Below are 11,273 nucleotides of genomic sequence, written 5' to 3' on the forward strand. Positions count from 1 at the left end.
ATATATATATATATATATATATATATATATATATATATATATATATATATATATAGAGAGAGAGAGAGAGAGAGAGAGAGAGAGAGCTAGGTTTAAATGTTTCTAACAACTATTACGTGCATGCATGCACCAATAGTAATTTAGAGAAAAATAAATAATTAAATAAATCATTTAAGGGTATTATAGTAATCTTTGCATAGTTATTTATGGTAGATAATTAATATTCCTGATATCACGCAAGAAGTGAAGATAAATTTAGAACATTAGCCCTAAATCGAACTCACCATCGTTTCTGATCCACCGCTTTTGCTTCTTCTTCTACAATCAATCATCAAGATTCAAAACTCATTACCAGGTAATTATCCTTCTCAAATCAATTATTAAACTTTTCTTTCTTTTAATAAACTCTTTTTTTCTTTAATCGATCAAGCGATCGCCACCTTCACGTTCTCTTCTCATGTTTCAAGTTAATCGATTACCCTCTTGATTGTCACTGTTGTGATTTTCACCGCTGAAACCCCTTATCGCTATCGTATCTACTACCAACACCACCATTTTAGTCCGTTTGTTCTTCCACCTACTCGATCAATAAGATTGTCATCGCTAAAACCCTATGGTATGACGTCCATCACCGTTTCTCTCCCTCTTTCTCACAAATACACGTTCTCATTGATTCCAATATGCAATTGATTCCCTATATTGATTTTTTCTGTCGATATCAAGTTTTGATAATGATGTAGGCAAGAAATTCGAGGAAAAGAAGGAGATAATTATTGAAGGTGGTATAGATGCGTTGATTTTCTTTTTTTGTCTTCTTTATTCATTTCTCCATAACCATTTTCGATTCCAATATGCGTTGAATTTTTTATGCACCAGGGGGAGATCGGTCCTCCTTGTTTGCTATGTATTAGGGTCTTCTGAGCCTATCATTCAATGTGTAAGCTGCATTCAGGGGCTTTGTCGTGGAAGCTGTTCTAACACTATATGTAAGTGTTTGATTTTCCCTAATTTTATTTACCCATTTGATACTATATTCTTGATTTTTTTAGATTCATCATATCAAGATGGTGAAGTCTTCATTCAATTATTCACTTGCTTAACCTGAATTTTACCAGTACATCAGCAAATTAGATGGTGAAGTCATCTAACTTTAGGCACATAAAATTATAGAATAGTTTTAGATAACATATAAAACAATTTCTTTATCATGTTTGTATTCTATCTTGTAGCATTTGATATTTGAAAAAGACATTGGTGAAAAATTTATCTCTTATCTTCCTCATGAATATTAAGCACCAAAGGAATAATCTTCAATTAGTAGCAGTGGCAAAATCGCATTGGTATCTAATATGATGAGGGTAATTCTGCCAGAGTGGAATCTCGAATTCTAGTTCTGTTAGACTGAAATCTTGGATTCCAATGCTTAATTCCAATTCAACCTAACCATTGAATTTTGTATGGGCTATCATGTCTAAAACTTGTTATTTTTTTGCACTTACTCATTTGTTTGTGCATTTTCTTCAACTTTTACTTATGGGTTTTGGTGCAATTCACAACTTTCATTCTATGAGAATATAAATATCACATAAAAAAATGTGTTGCTCGTAATTCTGACAGAATACATTTATACATGCTTTAAAATGTTTATGCATATAGAAGAAAAAGACTATGATTTAAGTGCATTCTGTAATGTATTTTGTTAGAATTTATTTATATAAATGCATTCTGTTAGAATTTCTTTGAGAATGTTTGTTAACAAGTATATTTGTTTAACTGGTAAAACCAACGAGTAATGTATCTTATTCTTTCATAATTGCATGGAGAACGAATTCAATATTGATCATACAAGAGAAATATTTGGAATCGAGTTCAACAACAAGTATATATGTGAAGATCAAGTTGATTATATGGACCATTGAAGAGGATCAAGTGTATTTGTTCAATAATTGTATATTCAATAATGCAATTTTTTAAGAATTTTATTCATTTTTGATGATATTCTATTAGAATATGTATAACTATATTCAAATATATAAGGATATTAGTCTGTAAGAATATTTATTTAATTGCGGATGTATATTAAGAATAAAATCATAGACCCAAGTTTGATGTATATGAATAATATTTTATTCTTAAATCAGGTCAATTATCAAATATAACTGCGTTGGAATGCATTCTGCATGAATAAAATCGAAAATATATTTACTAGTTTATGGTTGTCATTTTGTCATTCTGACAGAATAAAATTGGATTTTTAAATTTGAATTAATTTAAAATATTTAGATTTTATAAAATAAAAGAATTAATTATCCCTTAAAATCCAAAAATTTCCTTTTTTAATATAGGTAAACTGACCAAAATACCCTTATGTTGAAAATTGTGTGATTATATAGTGCATGTTACCCTATTATAATATCATAGACTCTCAGATCATGACCTTTGATTCTATTCCATCTGGTGGTCCAAATCTGTGCATTCTGGCACACAATATTTAGTAAGCAAAATAAAATAATCATATATATATATGTATATTAGGTGTAAGACCCATGTATTACATGAATTAATTAAAAAAATTAAATATAAAAGTCTAAATATTTAAGAACTTTGAATTTATAAGCAAATAAGAAAAATAATGAATTATTAAAATTGATTTTTTATATTTTAAATTTAAATAAATAAACAAAATAAACTAATAAACTTTAATTTGATAATTTTGAAATAGTAAGGTAATTGAATGATAGTGTGACATGTGACAAAAAAAAACCTTCATTACGTGTAGTGTGAATGAAAAACCCTTTTGTATTGGAAATAAAACATTCTTTAGTATGTTCGTAGTATAAATGAACCATAAACTATACCTATTATAGTTTATCATAAATGTTTGGTAGTGATGAAAAATCGTATATGCATGATTATTACCTTTTCATGAAAGTAAAATAGCATGAAATATAATCAATATGTATTTCTATAATATTACACACTTTGCTCAACATGTTACAAAGTGCTAATGAACCATAAACCATTTTTCTAGTTAGACTTTTCCAGTTCACTTTTTCTTGAAAAATTATAGAATAATCATTGTAAGTTGAAATCTGAATCCGTAAACTCTGAGAGTTTAGAAAATGAGTCTATTTTGTCCATAATTTTTATTATGACCTTTAGTGGTATCTAACCAGTATGAAAATGTCCATTTTGATTGATCGGTTCGAAATATATTTTGAAATGATAGGCAGTTTTGTAAAAATCGTCATAAATTGTAGAAAAATCGTATGAATGTGTGAAAGTTGTCCTTGGAAAGGTATACACCTAAACTACTTGCATATTATACAGTTTTGAAAAATATTAAATTTAAGATATGTAAAACAGTCTGTGAACATATCACAACTTTTCTGTGAAAAGTTGATCTTTGAGTTTAGATTAGGTTTTAGTGATATAACTTGTATTCCCTTTAAAACTTGAAAAAAACTCGAAAATGTAGGGGTATGAACTCACATTATGTGATTACTTGGTGAGTGGAAGGTTGAGGATGACGAGTTTTCAAGTCACGAGTACTTGAAGAACGCTTGGAGATTTTGATGATCCTATGAACGATAATGTGTAGATGATTTGAGATTGTTATGGAAATATGTAAGAGTATAAGAGTTATAGGAAGTACTTACAAAAAAGTGAAGAAATAACTCAATAACACTTCAAAATGTGGCTGGAAGAATAGGCAAATGAGATTCCTTTTTGGGAGAAAAAGTGGGTTTTTGGAGTGAAGTGTAGAAAGGAGATTGAAATCTCATGGAGGTGGGTTTTATATGAATTTGAATAGAATATAATAATGCAAGTGAATTGGCCTTGATGTGTGTAATGGATAATGATTTGACCGATGGGAAGTATGGAAGTGACATAAATGTGACAAGTGGGGATCCAAGTCTGATATTGGGGTTGAGCAGCCTTCAGATAGAAATTGATTAAGTCCCGATCAACCTGTGGATGAGGATGAGGGATCTCTGCAACGTTGGAAAAGGCATGAAAGATAAAAGCCTTTCGGGTCAGTGGCATGTCGAACTGTGAGTCGACAGTGTTAGACCGATCTAAAGAGATCACAGGTTCCAGCCACAAGATACTCTGTGACATCCCCAATTTCATGGCCAGAAAAGACCGATTTGTTTATGCTTTGTTTTTAAAATCAGAGTAATCATTTAAAGAAAATTGTTGCAGAATTTGTCCCCAAAATAAAAAAATATGATAAGAATTTATCAAAACATTTCTTAAATAAAAGTATTTTCATTATATAAAAAAATCTCGGGATGTCATGTTCCGTTACAGACACATAAGCATAAACAGAACTTACAATTATTTATACTAATGATTTACATCTCCTTTATTCTCTCAGTGAATTATGTCTTCGTATTGATACCTGTGATACAAAGAAAACTGAGTGGGTCAGGCTTGGGAGCCTGGTGAGCATATAGGGTTTTCAACCCACAATAATACATTTATTAAATACAATTATCAACAATTAACCCAATTACCCATCCCCATTATCTTCTTTATCTATTAAGGTTTTACCCTACGAATCGATTATACTTTCTTCATTCATTCCTAAGGGTTTACCTAAGGAACTGGCACACAATCCATTTGCTACCACGGTTTATACAACAGGCACTACGTCGCATAGTCACCAGGGTTCATACAATTGACACTACGTCTCATAGTCACCAGGGTTTACACAATAGGCACTACGTCTCATAGTCACCTGGGTTTACACAAAATGCACGAAGTCACATCGTCACCAAGGTTTATCAAATAGGCACGAAGTCGCATCGTCACCAAGGCTTACTCAATAGGCACGAAGTCGCATCGTCACCAATTATTCCATCTACCCATGTTCTACCCAACATTTTTGTAGATATACATACAAACACAATTTAAATCATTTAACACCCGTATAAAAACATCAATTCCAAATCCATCTCAAATAGATAATTAATATATAACACATAGCACGTATTTCATAGCTAATACTTTATATTTATGTATTAGAAGAAAGTAACTATGCACTCACGCTTATAAACAACAATATATATATATATATATATATATATATACACACACACACACACATAACACGTATTTTATCAATTACTTCATATTTATGTGTAAGATGAAAGTGACTATACACTCATTTTATCCGAAGATGATCGGACAGCACTACGGCTTGCAGAAGTAGTGTTTCTCCGTAGATCTGGAAGATCTTCACAAAAACCGGCTCCTCGCGGGCAGCGCTTCGGCTTGGGAATAACGCTCTTCGGGATCCTTGGGGCTTCGGATCTTGCTTCGGGGCTCGGAAATATTACCGGGGCTTCGGGTTATAAACGGCACGCAAAACGAGGCAAAAAATAGAGAGAAGAAAGAGTTTGAACAAGAGAAAATGGCTGATTTCGAGTTCTATTTATAGGCTGAGGGTCTGGGATTACGTGGGGCGTAATCTCAAATTACGCGGGGCGTACTCGAGTTACGCAGGGCATACTTTGACGTCATTGCGTGCATCGACTGGTGGCACTCGAGTATTGGTCAGACAAGTTGCATCCGACTGAGTACGCTGGGCGTAATTGACTCGTCGAACTTCTAAATTGCGTAACTTTCGCATATGAGCTCCGTTTTCGACGTTCTTTATATCCACGCGAAGGTGAGACTACGCTCTACAACTTTCGTTTAGACTCCGTTGGCTAATTTTGACTTTATTTTTAGTAGGCCGGGACTAGAAAACTCCGTTATAAATTCATAGCTTCTTCATCCGACGTCCGTTTTCGCCTATCTTTTTATCGTTTCACTACAATTGACGAGATCTTCGATTCTCGTTTAGATTGTTTTGGCTAAAAACCGCTCGATCTCAAATCGAGTATTCGGGCTGCATACTGCTAAGCTGAAACTTAGAAAAATCATAACTTCCTTATACGAAGTCAGATTTGGACGTTCTTTTTATGCACGCTCACGGTTTAACGAACTCTACAACTTTAGTTTGGATCACTAAGGCTAAATATCACTTTAACATAAATTCACTTTTTACGTCGCGCTGTGTCGTGCTGGTTCTATCGCGAAACTTCGACAGGTCATAACTTCTTCGTTATAACTCGAATTTCGGCGTTCTTTATATGCACGAAAACCTTGTAACATATACTATAACTTAGTTAAGATGATTCATTATAAATAATCTTTCATCAAAAATTCATTTTTGACGTCTATCGTCTCTAAATTGACTAGCCCTGATCTACGGGCGTTACAATTATCTCCCCCTTAGGATGATTACGTCCCAGAATCATCAATGAAAATAGAACTTGCATAATGATTCCATACGCTATCTCTTCATCCTAGGTAATAATCGTAAATTCTATGTTTCCTCGAAAGAGTATTTAACTCTATGGATTTCTTGATCGCAGACGATGCTCAATCTTGCCTCTGCTTATCGTACTATGTTGTACTTTCAATCGCAACCTTCGAGTTACCAAATAAGTCGTTATTATGGACTCCTTCTTCTTCTTAGGATAAATACTTTCCTTTATCTATTGTAACAAACCGATGGGTCGTGCTCTACTGACCTCTCATCGAATGATGTAATGCTTAGACTTAGGTCTCTTAGAGTTAAATTCCAAAATGGAATATACCTTCCTTCATATTCTTATGTGATATAATCACATTTCAGCATGTAGCATTTCTGCCTACAAACTTCTTTTAACAACGAGCGCGACATTATCAATCGCATTAACTCCAACCTTCTGACTTAAGTCAGATGTTACATCTATCATGGTCCTCTAGACCACGTAACATACTCCTGGTTGTCGAACTCAAATTTAAACATGACTACTAGGGTCGGAACAAGAACCATGTTACTAGTCATTACCGAAACAATGGTAATGACATACCAGAATAAAATGGAATCAATCACTAGCTTCTTGGTAACCTTGTGACTTTCCCTGATCCAAGTGCGAGTCCTGTGCTTCCGGTAGTATATGCATCTACTACCTTTCACACCTACTCATACTCGTCCCAAGTATTGTCCCACAGTCAACCAAGTCACCATACAAGAAAATCACAAAACCATTTAACACATACGAATGTGTCCAAATAATCATAAACAATTTCCCTAGACTCTACTAGGACTTCTTCATTGCTCAATCTTCAATCATCAACTCTACTTCAACTCGATTGGTGATGGAAATACCAGACGATGAGACAACTTCAAGAATTTCACCAATCGTTCCATCATCCTGCCAATCGAAGGTGTACTTTAGATGTACCGTACTCCTCTAAACGTACTTTTATTTCATAAGACATACTCTAAAGGCAAGATACCACTCTTACGATATCTTCTGATATGTGTCATCCACTATCATAAGCCTTCTTCATTTCCTCCATTTACTCAATTTCTCTACGAGTCTTCACCATGACCTCTTGTATATCCAAGCAGACATTCGGTGTACCAAGCGAGAATTTTAAGATAAGAAAGCTTTAATTACGATAAACGTATAAATCTCCTTATCACTCCGAAACGTTTACATGCTAGTTCTAATATCGTAGTCATACACTTAGAATCCTACACACATAAGGTTTCCAAATCCGGTCGGCAACAGACCATAAATCCGAACAAATAATAGCATCAATATAGCTATCACACAAAACATTTATCACATAAAATCATTTTAGGCATCATTCCTAAAATAAACTAGTGCTTGTGTCAATTTAGGTGTACTACCTAACATATTTTAGACACACTCCTCACAATCATTACTTGGCATTCTAAGTTTAAGTCTAGAAATTTCCTACAAATTCCTAGTTCGCTTAAACTAATGCTCTGATACCAACTGTGACATCCCCAATTTCATGGCCAGAAAAGACCGATTTGTTTATGCTTTGTTTTTAAAATCAGAGTAATCATTTAAAGAAAATTGTTGCGGAATTTGTCCCCAAAATAAAAAAATATGATAAGAATTTATCAAAGCATTTCTTAAAGAAAAGTATTTTCATTATATAACAAAATCTCGGGATGTCATGTTCCGTTACAGACACATAAGCATAAACAGAACTTACAATTATTTATACTAATGATTTACATCTCCTTTATTCTCTCAGTGAATTATGTCTTCGTATTGATACCTGTGATACAAAGAAAACTGAGTGGGTCAGGCTTGGGAGCCTGGTGAGCATATAGGGTTTTCAACCCACAATAATACATTTATTAAATACAATTATCAACAATCAACCCAATTACCCATCCCCATTATCTTCTTTATCTATTAAGGTTTTACCCTACGAATCGATTATACTTTCTTCATTCATTCCTAAGGGTTTACCTAAGGAACTGGCACACAATCCATTTGCTACCACGGTTTATACAACAGGCACTACGTCGCATAGTCACCAGGGTTCATATAATTGACACTACGTCTCATAGTCACCAGGGTTTACACAATAGGCACTACGTCTCATAGTCACCTGGGTTTACACAAAATGCACGAAGTCACATCGTCACCAAGGTTTATCAAATAGGCACGAAGTCGCATCGTCACCAAGGCTTACTCAATAGGCACGAAGTCGCATCGTCACCAATTATTCCATCTACCCATGTTCTACCCAACATTTTTGTAGATATACATACAAACACAATTTAAATCATTTAACACCCGTATAAAAACATCAATTCCAAATCCATCTCAAATAGATAATTAATATATAACACATAGCACGTATTTCATAGCTAATACTTTATATTTATGTATTAGAAGAAAGTAACTATGCACTCACGCATATAAACAACAATATATATATATATATATATATATATATATATATATACACACACACACATAACACGTATTTTATCAATTACTTCATATTTATGTGTAAGGTGAAAGTGACTATACACTCACTTGATCAGAAAATGATCGGGCAGCACTACGGCTTGCAGAAGTAGTGTTTCTCCGTAGATCTGGAAGATCTTCACAAAAACCGGCTCCTCGCGGGCAGCGCTTCGGCTCGGGAATAACGCTCTTCGGGATCCTTGGGGCTTCGGATCTTGCTTCGGGGCTCAGAAATATTACCGGGGCTTCGGGGTATAAACGGCACGCAAAACGAGGCAAAAAAATAGAGAGAAGAAAGAGTTTGAACAAGAGAAAATGGCTGATTTCGAGTTCTATTTATAGGCTGAGGGTCTGGGATTACGCGGGGCGTACTCAAGTTACGCAGGGCGTACTTTGACATCATTGTGTGCGTCGACTGGTGGCACTCGAGTATTGGTCAGACAAGTTGCATCCGACTGAGTACGCTGGGCGTACTCAAATTACGCTGGGCGTAATTGACTCGTCGAACTTCTAAATTGCGTAACTTTCACATACGAGCTCCGTTTTTGACGTTCTTTATATCCACGCGAAGGTGAGACTACGCTCTACAACTTTCGTTTAGACTCCCTTGGCTAATTTTGACTTTATTTTTATTATATTATTTTTAGTAGGCCGGGACTGGAAAACTCCGTTATAAATTCATAGCTTCTTCATCCGATGTCCGTTTTCGCCTATCTTTTTTCGTTTCACTACAATTGACGAGATCTTCGATTCTCATTTAGATTGTTTTGGCTAAAAACCGCTCGATCTCAAATCAAGTATTCGGGCTGCATACTGCTAAGCTGAAACTTAGAAAAATCATAACTTCCTCATACGAAGTCAGATTTGGACGTTCTTTTTATGCATGCTCACGGTTTAACGAACTCTACAACTTTCGTTTGGATCACTAAGGCTAAATATCACTCTAACATAAATTCACTTTTTACGTCGCGCTTTGTCGTGCTGGTTCTGTCGCGAAACTTCGACAGGTCATAACTTCTTCGTTATAACTCGGATTTCGGCGTTCTTTATATGCACGAAAATCTTGTAACATATACTATAACTTAGTTAAGATTATTCATTATAAATAATCTTTCATCAAAAATTCATTTTTGACGCCTATCGTCTCTAAATTGACTAGCCCTGATCTACGGGCGTTACATACTTGGTGTGTCGACGGCTTCTTTAATCATCCTCTCAAGAGTCCAGGAAGGAAACAAAGTTTTCCTGCTCTCAAGAGGGTCGTGGGCTTCCTTTTGTTTACGTTCGGCTTCTTCAGCCTCTCTTGCCACACGAGCACTGATGTCAGCCTCATTGTGTCGACTTTTACGCTTCAACAAGTTGGCGATTGTCTCATTATCTTCTTCTTCTTCCTCCTCAGCAGTCTTTTTGCCTTTGTCTTTCACACCGGAACCGGAGGCTTGGCCTACTGGAGGAGGTTCGATAGTGTGAGTTGTTGTGGGGAAGTAGGAGGTGGTTGAGACATTGTTTCCTTCTCTCCCCTTTGTTTCAGAATGGACACGAAATCAAGGAGCCCTTCGATATTATTGAGTAGGGCGAGGGCGGGAGCGAGCTTCTCTGCAAGGTCACGCCTCACAGTGTAGTTAAGAATTGGATCATGTGCTTCTAGGATGTTGGAGATGGCAGAGTGGACATCCGAAACACACGATTTGATGACCTCCCATTCAGATCGAAGAGATTCAATCTCCTGGTGAGAGTTGAATGCTCTTGACCTTCAGAGCGGTAGTCTTCCTGGCTAGAACATCCATGAGATTGTTCTCGGCAGCCAAATCTTCTTGAAACTTGGAGAGATGTTCTTCGATTGTTGTTCGGAAAGCTGAGTTTTCGTCAGAAATTGTTTGACGAAGAGAAGCAAAGGACGTCAACTCAGTGGCGACTGATGTTGCCAGGTGGTGGACAATAGGTTCCAGCGTAGTCTTGGCGGCATTGCACTCTCCTGTAAAGACTTCAATAGGGAAGAGGCATCAGTAAATAGTTTATCGACTTTTTCGGTCGCAGCCTGACAGGCTTTGGTAGAGGCATTTATGGTGGTGGTTGCAGAAGCAAGGGAATCTTGTTGAGCTTTGGAGAAAGCATCAACAATTTTCTGAACTGCAGCTTCAGATAGGAATGACTGAGAAGTGGAAGAGGAGGCGATGAGCAATTTAATTTTGTCATGGAGCTCCTGGAGATGCCTTTTAGTAACAGGAGCGTCGTCATCGTCATCGATTTGTACTTGAAACGGGCTATAGTAGACCGAGTCAAAAGTCATATTCTCCCCGCCAAGGAGTGGTTCTTCTCCCTCTGATGCGTGACCAGGAGAAGATGGTGGTGGTGAAGCTGGTGATTCGGTAGTATGGGTAGGTTCGGGTTGTGTTGTTTGTTCGGGTGTAGGTGTGGGTTCAGTTT

Source organism: Lactuca sativa, chromosome 7 (assembly GCF_002870075.4).
Source record: "Lactuca sativa cultivar Salinas chromosome 7, Lsat_Salinas_v11, whole genome shotgun sequence".
Lineage (NCBI taxonomy): Eukaryota > Viridiplantae > Streptophyta > Magnoliopsida > Asterales > Asteraceae > Lactuca > Lactuca sativa.